The sequence below is a fragment of the Capsicum annuum genome, chromosome 12 (genome assembly GCF_002878395.1).
Source record: "Capsicum annuum cultivar UCD-10X-F1 chromosome 12, UCD10Xv1.1, whole genome shotgun sequence".
Taxonomy (NCBI): Eukaryota; Viridiplantae; Streptophyta; class Magnoliopsida; order Solanales; family Solanaceae; genus Capsicum; species Capsicum annuum.
Genome location: NC_061122.1, coordinates 219,061,174 through 219,078,786, shown reverse-complemented (window position 1 = coordinate 219,078,786; position 17,613 = coordinate 219,061,174).

Here is a 17,613-nt window from a genome sequence, read left to right as displayed (position 1 = left end):
CTCTTTAAACAATTTTCCAAAACTCATTACATATACATAATTATATATCTTTAAATCTTGTAAAAATGATAAAACTTATGCCCATGGAGTTAGGATAGTCCCACACACCTCAATAACGATGAAAACATAGAGAAATTTGACCACTGGATACCAAAATTCTCAGCCCTAGGTAGTTTTCTCCTTTCTTGATGTGGAAAGATTGCTTAGGGATTGTAAAAAGGGATTATAATGATTAGGGGATATTTTAAGTTATGGGGAATGAGTTTAATGGGGAAAAAAATCAAAAAGCCCCTCTAAAACTTTAATTAAATATGTAGGAAAATGCTGCTCCCACGATGCGGGGGCTATCGTGGAGCCTATCTCCGCACTGCAGACCCTATCGCAGGCACCAGCCTCCGTGACATGGGGCTATTATGGAGTCTCACTACCTCTGTGTCCCAAAACTACCTCGAACCCTGTCCAAAAATTTTGAAATGCTTTTGGGTTACCCTTTTAACATCCTCGAACATGATTTGAGTTAAAAATTGATATTTCAAGTACGGGAAGACCAAAAATAAAATAGCTGAAGTTTGAGGGTGTTACAACACCCAAGTAATGTGAATGAAGAGAGTGAAATGGGTAAACAAACAGATAATGTGAATAAGAAATGAATGAAATGAGTGGTTTATTAACGAAAATTAATAAGGTAAGGGATAAATTTTACCTTGTAAGGTAAAACAATCTTCCTACCTTGCATGATAATTGAAATAAATTCTTCATTAAATACTTCCTCCGTCCATAAATACTTATTTACAATGGTATTGAGTTTGTGAATGAGGTTTGCAATACTATATTTAAATAACTAGGTATCATTCACCAAATAACATGTTCCTATTCTCCTCCGTAAAATGGTGTAGATGAGAGAAAACATAGGCACATATTAAAGGTAACTATAGCCTTGAGTATTCAAGATAACATCCTAGTGAAATTCTGAAATTATTGTGTCCAAACTACTGTGTATATAATTAGTAGGTTACCATCTTCTGTGATTGGCATGTCTCCTTATGAAAAACTGTATGACAGAAAATCTTCATTAACTCACCTTAAAGTATTTGGCTGTTTGTGTTATGCCAAAATTTTTCCTCAAAATGAAAAACTTCAATCAAGAAGCAAACCAGCTGTGCTTATAGGATATTCACAGGTTCAAAAGGGGTATATATTGTATCATTTACGCACACACACTTTCTTTGTAAATAGGGATATACACTTTAATGAATCTGTGTTCCCATTTCAGGACAATGAAACAGTGTTACCTCCATTTCAAAATACTGTTCCATTGCCTGATGATCAACACACTTCTTATATATTTGATCTTATCCCTACTAACAATAACAATGACAATAGTTCTAGAATTGCAGGCGAGGATACCACTATGAATGACCAAGATTTGCATACTGATCCAATGCTGCATTTACCAGCAGTAGCATATCCACAAACTCAACAATCTCAACCTGCACCTGTTCCTGTTAGAATATCACAAGGGACAAACGTCCTCCCATATGGATGAAAGATTTTGTGTCTATAAGCACTCTCAAGCAGGATATTCCTTATGCTATCTCTAACTATGTTTCTTATGACAATGTTTATGTCAAGTATCAAGCCTACTTATCTAACTTTTCTTCTAATATAGAGCCTACTACCTACTTAGAGGCAATAAAGGATCCTATATGGATAAAGGCTATGCAAGATGAGATGAATGCTTTACAAAATAACAAAACTTGGGAGCTGGTAGCACTTTCTGCGGGAAAGAAGTCCATTGGCTACAAATGGATCTACAAGATCAAATATAAGGAAAATAAAGAAATATAAAGATTCAAAGCTAGGCTTGTAGCTAAGGATACAGTCAACAAGAAGGGATAAACTACTAAGAAACCTTCTCTCCTGCTGTTAAGATGGTTACTATGAGGACAATATTAGCTATTGCAGCATCTAAACATTGGCACATCCATCAAATGGATGTGTACAATGCATTCTTACAATAAGATCTTATTGATTTACCAATCAGGGGGAACAAACATAAGTGTGTAGATTGGTTAAATCCCAATATGGATTGAAGCAAGCACCGAGGCAATGGAATACCAAATTAACTGAAGATCTACAACAAATAAAGTTTGTTCAAAGTCAATATGATCACTACTATTTGTAAGGAAATCTGGAAAAGGCACTATGATTTTCTTAGTATATGTAGATGATATCCTCATCACAGGGGATAGTTTAAGTCTGATTGAGGAAGCAAAGCTATCTTTACAACAGATATTTAAGATAAAAGATCTTGGTGAGCTAAAATATTTCCTTGGAATAGAATTTGCAAGATCAGAAAAAGGTATCATCATGCATCAAAGGAAGTACTCGTTAGAGCTAATTTCAGAACTTAGTTTAGCAACTTACAAACCTGCTTGTAATCCTTTTGACACTAGTGTGAAGATGACCACAAGAGAATATGATGAATACACAAATAGAAACTATTAAGAAGATCCTCTTATTCCAAACAAGGGCTCTTATCAAAGGCTGATAGGTAAATTGCTATACCTAATAGCTTTAAGACTTGATATCTCCTATAGTATTCAGACCCTAAGCCAATATCTATAACATCCCAAAAAGTCTCATATGGATGCTGCTCTCAGGGTTGTTAGATACATTAAGGCTCAACCTGGTCTAGGAGTATTAATCTCTAGCAAACCCATTGACAAAGTGACAGCTTTCTGTGGTGCCCATTCTAGAAGATTAGTATTAGGGTTCCTAATAAAGTTAGGAGAATCTACTATATCCTGGAAATCCAAGAAACAGACTACCATCTCAAGGAGTTCTGCAGAAGAAGAATACAGAAGCATGGCCTCTACAGTCTCTGAACTAACTTGGATACTTGGTCTACTAAAGGAACTCAATGTGAAGATTACTCTACCCTCTCAGATTTTCAGCTATAGCAAATCAGACATTCAGATTGCAGCCAATACGGTGTTCCATGAAAGGACAAAACACATCAAAATTGACTGTCACTTCATCCGGGAAAAGATTCAACAAGGAGCTGTTCAAACTCAATATATTACAACCTCTAACCAACCTGCAGGCATTCTTACTAAGGGTCTTTCTAGAGTCCAACATCAACATCTTTGCTCCAAGTTAGGTGTACTTAATATATTTCAAGGCACCTAACTTGAGGGGGAATGATAAAATACCTCATCTAGTGTAATTACTCAAATTCACATTGTTAGTTAGTAATTATAGTTAACTAACCAAACTAACTAATCAAGTAGTTAGGAATTATGCTGACTAAGCAATGATCTTCCTGTTACTAAGCTTAATTATACTTGTATATATAAATATATCCTTAACTCTATGTAAATGGCAGAATGATTACAGATTAATCAATAAAATTCTCTATACTCTCTCTGTTCATTTTTCTTTTCTCTGCATTGCTTCCCTCTGTTTTCAGATTCTTCTTCTGCTTTCTTCTTAAACTCTATACTGAGTTCATGCTTGAACTCATAGAAGAAGAATAAGCATTCTTCACTAGTATTTGCAGTGCTGTCAAATTGCAAATAGATGAAGGGACCTCCCCACTCAGATTATTTTGTGATATGAAGAATATCTCTGTGGTACTTGGTGGAATAGGTAGTGAACCTTGAAGCAAATTGGACCGCAAATCAATGATATAAACATACTGAAGAGGAATCGAGTCCACACTTGTGAGCATGTTGTGGGATATATTAAGACGTTGCAAAGAAAACATGCAGTTAGACCATACCCAATCAGGAGTTCTTCATTGAATCTTATTGTTTGAAAGATCGTGTGCCTGATACAAATTATACCATATCTGAATTAGACGATCAAGAAAGCAATTCTGAATTTCTCCATGATTTTTGGAAAGCTGCTCTTATGGGTTATGGAAGTGGACTATGTATTGGATTATCCATAATATACATCATGATCTCAACTGGAAATCCAATATGGCTTGCAAAAATCATATTGCAACTGAAGCACAAAATTATTAAGAGAAGGAAAAGAAGCAGCGACTTCTAAGGAATAAAAGAAGAAGAAACTATCCCTGGACAAGTTACTGATCAAGCAAGATTTGATTTCAGAATTTCACGTATTCAAGTTAATATAGATACTCCTCTTTTATTTCCATGATTTTGAATTGCTCCGCCAGACTTAAACTTTCTTTGTGTAAGATTAAAGTCCAACTGTAATTTGATTTAAATGTAAAATAAAAGTAAAATGTAACTTTCTTTTTTGTAAACATCAGACAGTAAATAAACGAAATGGAATACGCAGGTGCATGGAGGAGCTTTAGTGGAATGCTCGAGACGTAATAATATCAGATGTTAAAGCTTAAGATGCTGTATTTAATTTTTAGTTTCTTTGTAATATTATGAATTTGATGTTACATTTATCAAGTTCACGGAAGATTTTAATGTATTCATATTTATCAGTTTTTTTTTTATCAGCTAACCTAAGCTGACTATATTAACTCTATTTCTGAAAATGCTTGGTTGATTTTTTCCTTTCACAATACTTTTTCATGGGTAGAAAGATTTCCACAACTTGAAATGTAATTGCCAAACACTCTTTGAATTTTAATTTACTTTTTTTTATTGAAAATGAAACATTGACTCCTAGTCTTTCTAAATTTATATAATATATGCCATTTTCAACAAGAAATTAAAAGTACTAATTCTCTACTTTTTTGGCTACTTATTATGCTTTCTATTGAAATTTCCATAACAAGACTTCTGCATTGACCTGCAAATTAATAACAATATTTCCCTATTTCTTTCAAATTTATTATGGGTCAGGGCGAAATTTGGAAATAATTACATTGTGGAATAAAATTATAAGCATTGACAAAATCAATTTTATATTATTAAGTTGAAACCGTGTTATTTGAGATATTGACAAAATGCATAGAGACTAAGTCATGATCCTTGGACATCTAGAATAAAGAGTATGTTCTGAGTATTCAAATCAAAATGGAAAATCAAAGTGAAAGGGATAATATGTGTTAAGTAGCTTCCATGAAATTCCGATTGCAAGACTTGTGCAAGGACTTGGAAAACCTTTACTTATCCTTTTATGCAAGTCGCTAAAGATGGATACAACTCAAAACCAATAAGTTGAACTGGATTTAATAATTTGGGATAATAAATGATAATATTTTCTAATGTAGGAAGTGATTGATAATTTGGTATGGAGGTAGGAATCGGTCCTTGTTTGACTTTTCTCTTTCTTCCTTTGAGAGAAAAATTCATGTTTTATTTCACCGTATATTATTTTATATCTTTGTCTCTCAATTTAACAAGGGCAAAAGATCTCATCTCTTCAAAAATTGAGGAGTCCAAGACTAGCATAATGAAACACACAGAGCTTAGCAGTACTTAGCAGCAACTTGGACTAGTCTAACCAAGCTTGGTTGGCCTAGTGGTTAGCTCACTAGGTCGCTTAAGCAAGTGTCGGGGGTTCGATTCCCGCCTTGTGCATGCAAAAATCAATTGGCCAGTGGCAAACTCTTAAATGGAGCTCAGATCCGCGGGGGATTAGTCCTTGGCTTGTCGAGCTAGGGGATACCTTGGAAAACCAAAAAAAAAAAACTTGGACTAGTCTAACATATATCTGCCTATATATATTTGTGTAGCCCTTTTCTTAATTCCCACAACCAACTGTCATACCTTAATTGCATACCTTTTTCTTAATTCCCACAACCAACTTTTGAACTATTTGATCCTACACATGGCTTATAACCAGGGGCGGATCTATTCATTGCAGTGGGGGTAACACGCCACCCAAAAACTTCGATGGAAACTCTATGTATATAGGTATATATATATATATACTGATATAGTCAAATATTAAATCTGTCACCCATAATAAAAAAGCTCTATTTAGTGCAAGTGGCAAAGCAACATTTTTGTTTCTCATAGGTCGTGTGTTCGATCCCAATTTGAAGCATTTGTTTTTTTAATACTGATATTGTCAAGTATTAAATCTGCCACCCATAATACCAAAGCACTATCTAGTGCAAGTGGTAAAGTGACACTTTTGTTGCCCATAGGCCGTGTGTTCGATCCCGATTTGCCTAAAACACAAGTGCTAAAGTGACACTTTTGTTGCCCATAGGTTGTGTGTTCGATTCCGATTTGCCTAAAACAGGGCACCAGGCGTACATTCTACCATTTAAATGAATTATGAATATTATAGTATGATATTAGTAATATTATTGAAAGATCAAGTTTTGTCATTTTATTATAGTTTTTTTTAATTAATTGGTTGGTTAATTATCTTATATATCAAAAAATGAATAATTTGATTAATTTAATCGATAAGAAGTGGCGGAGCTAGAAATTCAACGAAGGATGTGCAAATGTTATTCTCAACTATGTTAAGAGTGTACAAAATTAAATATACACTCATTATGATTAACATTTAACCTCTATTCACCACATAATTTTCCGACGAAGGATGTGCATCTAACCACCTTTCATCGAAGGTGACTCCGCCTTGATTGATAAGTTTACTTGGCACCCAGAGAGTCCGGATCCTGGATGTGCCTCTGCCTACAACCAATTCTCATCTCTTTTTCTTTCTCTATTTCTGCCTTCTTTCTTTTTTTTCATCCATACCCCATCCGTGCCGCAAATATGAAAGAATTTCCCTTCTAAAATTTAAGGAAACGCTTACCCCAAAGGATCTCTCATTTGTTTCGTGTTTATTACCCTTGGTAGAAATGAGTTATTGGAACATGAGCAGAGATTGCTGCTTATGGGATGGAGTGACATATGATGAGATGACTGGCCATGTCATTGAACTTGACCTTCATTGCAGTCAACTTGTGGGGAAGATTGATTCTAATAGCAGCCTTTTCCAACTCTCTCATCTCCAAAGGCTTGATCTTTTGCGTAATAACTTCTCTAATTCTCATATCTCCCCTGAATTCGGCAGGTTCTCGAGCTTGATACATCTTGATCTTTCTGATTCCTATTTCAAAGGTCAAATTTCTTCCTAAATCTCTCATTTTCCAAGTTACAGTCTCTTTTTTCATTAGGAGATAAGCTCAAATTTGGACCTCATGATTTTAAATTTCTCCTTCAGAACGTGACCCAATTAACGAAGCTTGATCATACTCTCATAAACATCTCTTCTGCCATTCCTCTAAATTTCTCTTCTCATTTAACAATACTGACCTTGAAAGAAACAGGATTGTATGGGATAATACCTGAGAGTATTTTTCACCTGCCCAACCTGGTAACACTTGAGTTAAAATTCAATGATCAGCTCCATGGTTATTTTCCAAACACCAAATGGAACAGCAGTTCATTTCTCAGAGTGTTAGATCTCAATGAAGTGAATCTTTCTGGTAATTTCCTGCCTGAGTCTCTTGTCTATATAACTTCACTGCATTTTTTGTCTCTTGCATATTGCAACCTTAGAGGGCCAATTCCTGACTCTCTTTCAAATCTCACCCGCTTAGAGTCTTTGGTCCTTGATGGTAACACCCTGAATGGAACAATACCATCAGGGATATTTTCCTTTCCATAACTAACGGATTTACACTTGAGTAATAACCACTTTTCTGGTCAGCTTGAGGATTTCAAGTCCAATTCACTAGAAAGGATTTATTTAAGAAATAATCAACTACAAGTCCATCTTCTCAACTCAATTCAATACCTTGTGAAACTAACATCGCTTTATCTTTCCTTCAATAATTTTAGTGGTCATGTGGATGCGAGCCTCTTTTCAAACCTCAAACAGCTTTCAGATCTTGATCTTTCATACAATAATATTTCATCGACCAATGAGAAGAAAGTTAATGTTACTTGTGTTGGGTTCGAAATCGAGAGGGCGTCATGCGGAAGCTTATAGTTTGCAAATCATGAAACGAAAAATCCGACGACAAATAAACAATACTCAAAAAAAATATATTATTGATATTATTTGGTCAAATGAACTACATATCAAAAAATAATATTGAAAAAGTATAGAACCTATTGGGAGAAATCTCCCCCTAAACCAGACTATTTTGAGGACTACATTGTGGATACTAATGTGTTATGGTATGAGAAATGGTCTTCTATTTATAGATGTCCAAAACCTTTCCTCCAAGAAAGAGGTTAGCCAAATATGAAAAAGAATTATATTTTTTCTTTCAGGAAAAGTAAAAGTAATTATGGTAACTTTTATTTTCCTTCTAAGAAAAAATAAAACTTAAATATAGTAAGAAACTCAGGGCAAAAACCCTAACAAATCTCCCCTTTTTGGCTTGATTTTCTTCAAAATATTGTTGATCCTCCTTCTTCTTGTGCATGATCTTCGTTCTTCATATATATTCTTCATATATCACTGCTGTTTGGCATGTTTAAAAATGAAGCTTTTGGGGTTAAAATATATATTAGACCTTTTCGGGTTAAAAATATTGGAGCCCTTTTGCGGGGTTAAAAGTGAGCTTTATTTTCAAATATGTGACAACAAGATAGTTGAAAATATGATTGACAATTATCTCCACATATAGATTTTGGACATATATCTTCATTATCATCAAATTAGTTGCAGCTTGATTTTGAAACCGCTTTGAACCTGTTTAATCTCGTCTCACCACACCATTGGACCATTAAACCGTAAGCTCTAATACCACTTGTTGGGTTAGAAATCGAGAGGGCGTCATGTGGAAGCTTATAGTTTGCAAATCATGAAACGATAAATCAGACGACAAATAAACAATACTAAAAAAATTTGTTATTGATATTGTTTGGTCAAATGACCTACATATCAAAAACTAATAATGAAAAAGTATAGAACCTATTGGGAGAAATCTCCCCCTAAACCAGACTCTTTTGTGGACTACATTGTGGATGCTACTGTGTTATGGTATGAGAAGGGGGTCTTCTATTTATAGATGTCCAAAACCTTTCCTCCAAGAAAGAGGTTAGCCAAATATGAAAAAGAATTATATTTTTTCTTTCAAGAAAAGTAAAAGTAATTATGGTAACTTTTATTTTTCCTTCTAAGAAAAATTAAAACTTAAATATAGTAAAAAAATTAGGGCAAAAACCCTAACAACTTGGCCAGAATCTCTTAATACATTACAATTGGTTGCATGTGAAGTGAAACAATTGGAGTTTCTAAGATCCGCAAAGCATCTTTGGGAGTTGGATCTTTCAAATAATAAGATTCAAGGAAGAATTCCGGATTGGGCATGGTATAACTGGATGTACTCATGCAACGTCTTAATTTATCCCTCAACATGCTGACAAGGGTGGATTCAATAATCCCTCTTCAATATGTAGATACCATTGATTTACGGTCAAATGTTCTTCAAGGTTCGCTACCTATTCCACCAAATTCTACAAGATATTTCTTCATATCAGACAATAATCTTAGTTAAGAAATTCCTTCAACTATTTGCAATTTGACTTCACTGATGATGCTTGATTTGGGAAGAAACAATTTGCATGGAGAAATTCCTCAATGTTTGGGAAAGATCACTGCCCTCGAGGTTTTGGATATGCGCCAGAACAATCTTTCTGGGAATCTTCCAAAAACATTCATCAGTGGAAGTTCATTGAGAAGCCTCAACTTGCATGGCAATAAACTCAAGGGGAAAATTCCCCGATCTTTGACCAATTGCAATGAGTTGCAGGTTCTTGACTTAGGAGATAATCATATCATTTCCACATTCACGATGTAGTTGGGAGCTCTTCCAAAGTTGTAAGTTTTAAGCTTGAGATCCAATAAATTGTATGGGTTCATTCAATTGAAACATCACGTGTAATATTATTCAGTATTTCTGTTTATTTAGGACTAGTCTAGTTTAGTTAGTTTAGGACTCATCTTAGTTTATCTGTAACTTTATTTAATACGCTTTATTCTTCATTAATAAAATATCTTCTTCTATCAGCACTTACTTTGTGTTTACATGGTATCAAAGCTCTATACTCTCTAATGAGAACGATCCTATTTTATTTCTCCCTTCCTCACACAAATCAGTAGCAATGGCCAACAATCCCAAGAGTTGTTAATGTTGATAACACAACGGGTGATAACATTATTATTCAATTCAACCCTGCGTCCCAATTACCCATCAAACTCAGTGGTGGCCACAACTTTGCCACTTGGAAAGCTCAATTCTCCATGCTTATGTATGGTTCTAATCTATTTGGCCATCTCGATGGGACCACTCTTGCCCCTACTCGCACCTTGACCGTTGGCAACAACGTATCTCCCAATCCTGCTTTTTTAACTTGGTTCCGTCAAGACCAACTCATCAAAAATGCCCTCATGGCATCTGTTGAACCCACCATTGCTCCGACTGTTGCTGCAGCCAACTCATCCAAATTGGCTTGGGACGCTCTGCATATTACTTATGCAAATAGATCACAAACGCGTGTCTTCAGCCTGCATGATCAACTTGCTCGCGTTGCTAAGGAATCTCGCTCCATCACTGAATATCTTCACACTAATCGGTCCATTTTGGATGAGTTAGCCACTGCTGGTTCTCCCGTTTCAAATCCTGAACTCATCGTCAAAATACTCAGCGAGCTAGGTCCTGAATTTTGTGAAATATCTGCTGCCATTCATGCACGTGATATGACTGTCTCATATGAAGAATTGTTTGAAAAGCTACTTGACCATGCGCTCTTCCTTCGTCACGAGGATGTTAAGAAAAATTTCAGTCCCATAACTGCCGTGGTCGCAACTCCCACCAAATCCAATACCAATAACTGTAACAATCCTAGGTAGAATAATAATTCTCAAAAGTGGCACCCCAATTCACGTCCGAACACTATATCATAGTAGCAGTCCAACTCCAATCCAAAGTGGCAGTCCAACTCCAATCCAAAGACAATTACCCGAAGTTAACTATGCGATAGGATTGGCCACACTGCCAATGTTTGTCGTTCAAAATCTCATAATCACTTTGAGGCCAAAGCCAACTATGTTGCTGGATTTACCGCTGCCACTAACCCTTGGATTGTCGACTCCGGAGCCACCGATCTCATCACCACAGAGCCACACAACCTACAACCATACCACAGTAATGAGGATGTCTCCATAGGTAACGGTAACAGAATTCCCATCTCTCACACCGGTTCTACTCAATTAATGCATCAAATAATGTTTTTAAGCTATCTGACACTCTTTGTGCCCCATCTATTAAACGCAAAATTCTCTTTGTTTTAAAATTTTGTCAAGACAATTCAAAATCCATTGAATTTTTTCCCTTTGACTTTGTTGTGAAGGATTTGAAAATGTGGAAATCGCTGGTGCATGGTCGGACCAATAATGGACTGTATAAGTGGCCTATTTCATATCCCCAAGGTCACATGACCACCACATCTACTCCTCTCACTACTTGGCATCAACGTTTGGGTCATCCCCACTTTAGAGTTCTTCGGTTTATTTTAAATAAATTCTCGCTACCGTTTCATGAGCAAGACAAACCTTTTTATTGTAATTCTTGCTTCTCTAATAAAGATCATCGGCATCCTTTTACTCAATTATCATTGTGTAGCTCTAAATCGCTTCAAATAACTTTAGTCATTTATGGGGGCCATCACCAGTCTTATCTCTTGACAAGAAATTGTATAATTGTAGTTTTGTTGATCAATATACGAAATATACTTGGATCTATACATTAAAAAATAAAAGTGAGGTCAAAGAGATTTTCCAAAAATTTTATCCTATTATGGAAAAGAATTTTGACATCAAAATTTTATCACTGTACACTGATGGTGGAGGAGAATATAAAAGTCTTGACCCTTATCTCTCACTTAATAGAATTGAGAACCTCTCTACTCTACCATATACACCTCAACGAGTTGCGCTTGCAGAACGACAACATCGCCATATCGTTGAAACTGCAAGAACGCTCTTACATGAGGCATCCCTTCCTCCCCAATTTTGGTCTTTCGCGTATCATCACATGGTCTACCTCATTAATTGTTTTCCCATCTCTCAACTAGATAACCAATCCCCATTCCAGCGTCTACTTGGAAAATTGCCTGATTATAGCTCCCTGCAAATTTTTGGTTGTTTATGCTATCCATGGCTTAAACCATACTCCAAAAATAAACTTGAACCAAAATCCACCCTGTGCGTCTATCTCAGATTTTCCTTATCTCATCACTGTCACCAGTGTTTTGACCCTATTTTTGCAAAGGTATATTTATCTCGCATTGTGCAATTTATTGAGAATATTTTCCCTTTCAAAACCATGTTCTCCAATATTTCCATTAAATCACCTCACCTAAAATGGGACAATATCACGGTTTCAAATTCTTCTGATCCCACACCCAAACTTACCATAACTATAGAGTTTCCAATTCCATTAGAAATAGAGAGCCTCGCTCAGTATCTTCTCCTTCTCTAGCAGAGTTATAGGCCAACTCACGCTCATAATCCAACTCTGATAGTGAACTAACGGTGGATGCAACTTCTCCTTTCCCAGGTAAATTTCTATCACCCTCATCTTCTACAATTCCAAGGCTCCCAGAATCCTCTCACCCTACTACCCAACAGCTTACACCACTATCCCTCCCTACAAATATACCAACGCATATACCCATAAAAATAAATTACAGCTCGCGTCCCCTCCTTGTTTATCATCGCAGGAACATAATTCCATCTACACCCATGGTTCATCAGCTAGTCCGTCCTATCCCTGAGTTGGAGCTCACTCCCTTATCTCCTAAATATCTCTCTCCTCCTACCCGTGTTGTCACTCGCTTCCAAAATAATATCACCAAACCCAAGCAAATTTTTGATTACTTGGCTAAATTAAACCCCACCACCACACCCACCACTGTTAAACAAGCGCAAAAATATCCTGAGTGGAATGAAGTGATGAAACATAAACTTGATGATTTAATTAAAAACCAGATTTGGGAACTTATTCCTCCTGACCCAACTAAAAATATTATTTCCTGCAAGTGGCTTTTCAGAATAAAAAGGAAAGGAAACGGGTTTATTGATAGATATAAAGCACGACTGGTTGCAAAAGGCTTTACTCTAAGGCCGGGTATTGACTTCCACGTGACTTTCAGCCCAGTCGTCAAGCCTACCACAGTCAGAATAATCCTTTCTGTGGCACTTCTCCACAGCTAGAATCTCCGCTAGCTTGATGTCAACAACGCATTTCTCTAGGGCAACCTGGACGAGGAGGTGTACATGGAACAACGTCTGAGTTTCACCAATGATGAAAAACCCACTCATATATGTCAGTTACGCAAGGCAATCTATGGCTTTAAACAAGCCCCTCAAGCATGACAATGCCCTCATGGGTTATCTTTTTTCCATAGGATTTATTAAGACAAAATCAGATGCCTTTCTACTTGTCAGGGTCTAGGTGACACAATATTTGTCCTTTTCTATGTGGATGACATCATTGTTATAGGGATCAACACTTTCCAGGTTGATCAGGTTATTGCTTCCCTTGCTTCTAAGTTTTCTGTTAAAGATTTGGGTAATCTTCACTATTTTCTTAGTGTTGAAGTGATACGCAGCTCTGACGGTTTAATTCTCAACCAAGCAAACTATGTGAATGAGATCCTGAATGATGAATTAATGACCGACTGTAAAAGTATCCACACGCCAATGAGTGCATTTGAGATAATCACTATCTGATGGTAATCGTTGGGTCTTAGGCAGGCTTCAATACCTATCTTTCACTAGATTGGACATCGCATATGCAGTAAATAAGTTGTCTCAATTTATGCAAGCACCATCAGATTTCCATTAGAAAGTTGTAAAACGTGTTCTTCATTACCTACGTGGCACCATCCAACTAGGCCTACGTGTAACCCCCATTGAGGACTTCAATATACATGTGTACTCTGATGCGGATTGGGGTGGGGATATTGCTGACAGAGTTTCCACATTCGGGTATAACCTGTTCCTTGGTTACAATCTGATTAGTTGGCCCTCAAAGAAGCAAAACACCGTCTTTCACTGCTCTACTGAGTCTGAGTATAAGGCAGTGGCTAATTCCCTTTCTGAAACCCTGTGGGTGACCAATCTCCTCGCTGAGGTACACTTTCTAGTACATCAGATGCCTACCATTTATTGCGACAATCTTAGAGCCATATTCCTGAGTAAAAATCCGATCCTCCATAGCAAAGTGAAGTATGCTGCAGTGGACTTTCTCTTTGTTCTCCACCATGTCAACATTAAAAAGGTTCGAGTTGTTAATGTTCATGCTGCCGATTAAATCGCTGACACTCTTACCAAGACACTGCCTAAGCCTACTTTTGAGAAGAATATATTCAAGTTAGGCTTAGTGACTCATCGCCTAACTTGAGGGGACGTATTGAAACATCACATGTAATATTAGTCAGTATTTCTATTTATTTAGGACTAGTCTAGTTTAGTTAGTTTAGGACTCATCTTAGTTTATCTGTAACTCTATTTAATACGCTTTATGCTTCATTAATAAAATATCTTCTTCTATCAGCACTTACTTTGCGTTTACACATTCAACCTTCAATGATTGAAACTACTTTTCCCGAGCTTTGAATCATAGATCTCTCTTATAATGCGTTCTTGGGAAACTTACCTACGAGTCTGTTTCAACAATTGAAAGCCATGAGCACAATTGATCCATGAATTGAATCACCAAGATATTATACGCTATATATTACCAAGATTGTATTACTGTTGCAACCAAGGGAATAGAGCGTGAAATTTTGAGAATCTTGTATTTGTACACTGTTATCGATCTATCAAGTAATAAATTTAGAGGGCCAATTCCAAGTATTATGGGGGATTTCATTGCACTTCACATACTGAATTTATCTCATAATGGATTTCAAGGTCATATTCCACCATTATTCGGAGACTTATCTTCAGTTGAATCATTGGACCTATCAGGAAACCAATTTACCGGAGAGATACCACCACAACTTGTTTCTCTTATGTCTCTTTCATTCTTAAATCTCTCCCACAATCATCTCCAAGGATGTATCCCTCAAGGAGCTCAATCTCACACTTTAGAAAACAATTCATATGAAGGCAATGATACACTACGTGGATTCCCAATTTCAAAAAGTTGTGGCGCTGATCGGGTTTTAGATACAAATTATACCGTATCTGGACTAGGCGATCAGGAAAGCAATTCTGAATTTGTGAGTGATTTTTTGAAAACTGCTCTTATGGGCTATGGAATTGGATTGTGTATTGGATTATCCATAGTATATTTCATGATTTCAACTGGATACCCGAAATGTCTTGCAAGAATAATTGTGGAACTGGAGCACAAAATTATGATGAGAAAGAAGCAACAAAGGTGAAGGAATTACAGAAGAAGAAATAATCACTTGTACTGTAACATTGTGACGTTTAATCAGTTTTCAAAGCTTTTTGTAGTCTTTTAAGCAATAATATTATCAGTTGTGTCTAACTCGTAGACTTTATTCCTTTGATTTCACCTCCTCACTTGTGCTTTTCGCCCCTTTCTTTGATAATTAGGCCACTTTATATTCATCATTAAACCACACATACTTCTTGGGCACCCATAACACTCATAATTGTTTGTAACTAATTTTTTTTTCAATAAAATAAATTGAGGACAACATCATTTGCGCTATCATTTATTAAAAAAATTATCCTTTTTTTTCTTCGAGAAGAATTAAAAAAAGTTATTTTCTTTATAGTTCAAACTAACTACACATGATGCTTGATGATTAGAGTAAAGAATACGTTTAGTTAATGATTAGTAAAATCAAACGAAAATTCCAAGAGACAAGGATTTGCGTGTTGTAGTTTTCATAAGAAATTTTCACAACAAGACTAGTACAAGGGCAAGCAAAGTCTTTCTTGACTTTATTTTTCCCTGCTCTTTTTTTCTTTTCCTTTGGGACCAAATAAAGGTCTTTAATTATTTGACGCACAAAAATTATACAGATTTACTGCAAAATAAAAAGTGTATCATGCATCAATTTCATCCCTCAACAAACTAATTGATTAGTTTTTGTTTTGTATCTTGCATTTTTCTTTTATTTTTTTCCTTCACTTTGATTTTCTATTCTAGCACCTATAATTAATTGTCAATATACACTCATTTGTCACATCCAAAAGAAACATCTGTTGGAAGAAAGAAGAGTAAAAGAAGCTGAGAAACTGATGAGACAGAAAAAGATCGTACTATTTTTTTACTTCTCAATTCAACTGCAGAATAACAAGAAATCTATTGCCCTTTTATAGGTTTACAACTCAAAAACTTAAGCTAAAATATAGGAACTAACAAGTTGTGGTGAAACATGACATAAACACCAACATTCCCACTAATAGAAAACAGAAAATAGAAAAACATTGACCAAGTAAAACATAACTCCACCAAGACTAAAAAACAGGACCTCTAAGACTAAAAAACAACGGAACCATAAAGAAAAGTTTTTCCAGTGATTGATTATTTGAAGAACTAGTCAACACTCCCCCTTTCTTCAAAATCACATACTCCCATTTGTAGCTGTCATGACCCGAATCGAGGCCTTGGCCGTAACAAACATCTCAAACATGAAGGACCAGGCATCCCATGCAGAATTATTTAACAGAACAAAATCATGGTAATAAGTCCAATATAAATTCAACAAGGGTAAATGAAATCCAAAACCATCTAATGACATCTGAAAACCGTCTGTGAAATCTCTACTACATGACTAATAACAATGTCTGAAAATTGGGACAAGGCCCCCAGTATACCAAAACCATAATTGATAATAAATGTCTGAAAATAACAAGGCCTTCTGAAATATAGAAGGCTCACCGACTAGACCCTGCATTTCTGTCTGAAGAAATCTGCTGCTTATCAGGACACCTAGACTGTGCCTTAGAACCTGGAAGGTAGGGGCGGGGTCAATACAGATGTACTGGTACGCAGAACAATCTAGAATAAAGTTTTTAATAAAAATAAAATAGTTGAGGGCTATCCATAAAAGATCACATACGATATAAATTCCGAAACACATGGGCATATTTGATAATCATAAAACTTTTCTGTCAATGCAACCTCTGATCTTTGTATTACTTCTGAGTTAGGTGGCACTCCCTATAAGTCTGATATTCCACGAGCTATATGGAATCCGCCATTTACTCGGAGGGGAAGCTCCCAACCCAAGTGTGCCGCTAGGGTTGGAGTGTCTGAGTTTGATATGCCACAAGGTACTAGGCCAGCGTATAATAATTACCCGAATCGACAAATCCCGGTTTTGGAAAATGAGTTGTCTGAACTCGTGCATTTTTCGGGGAAACACCCAAGCTCTCTTTATGCCCAATTTTAGTCTGTTTTGAAACATGCATCATTTTAGTTTCAAAAATCTAAAAATCTGATTTCAAACATGCATTCTATTCTGTTCTGAATTAACATGACATTATTTGAGCTGGTGTCGTCACACCAAGACTTGCAAGTCTTTTTTCTGAGCCATAATTCATCATGCATGATTCTTTCATCAAAACTCAATTCTGACCACCCAAACATGCAAATAGTATAAGAGATTTCATGTTCCAAAACAACATATGGTGATCATGTTCTTTTGGCAAAACCATGCAAGAATTCTTCAAATATATGGTGATCATGTGCTTTTGGCAAAA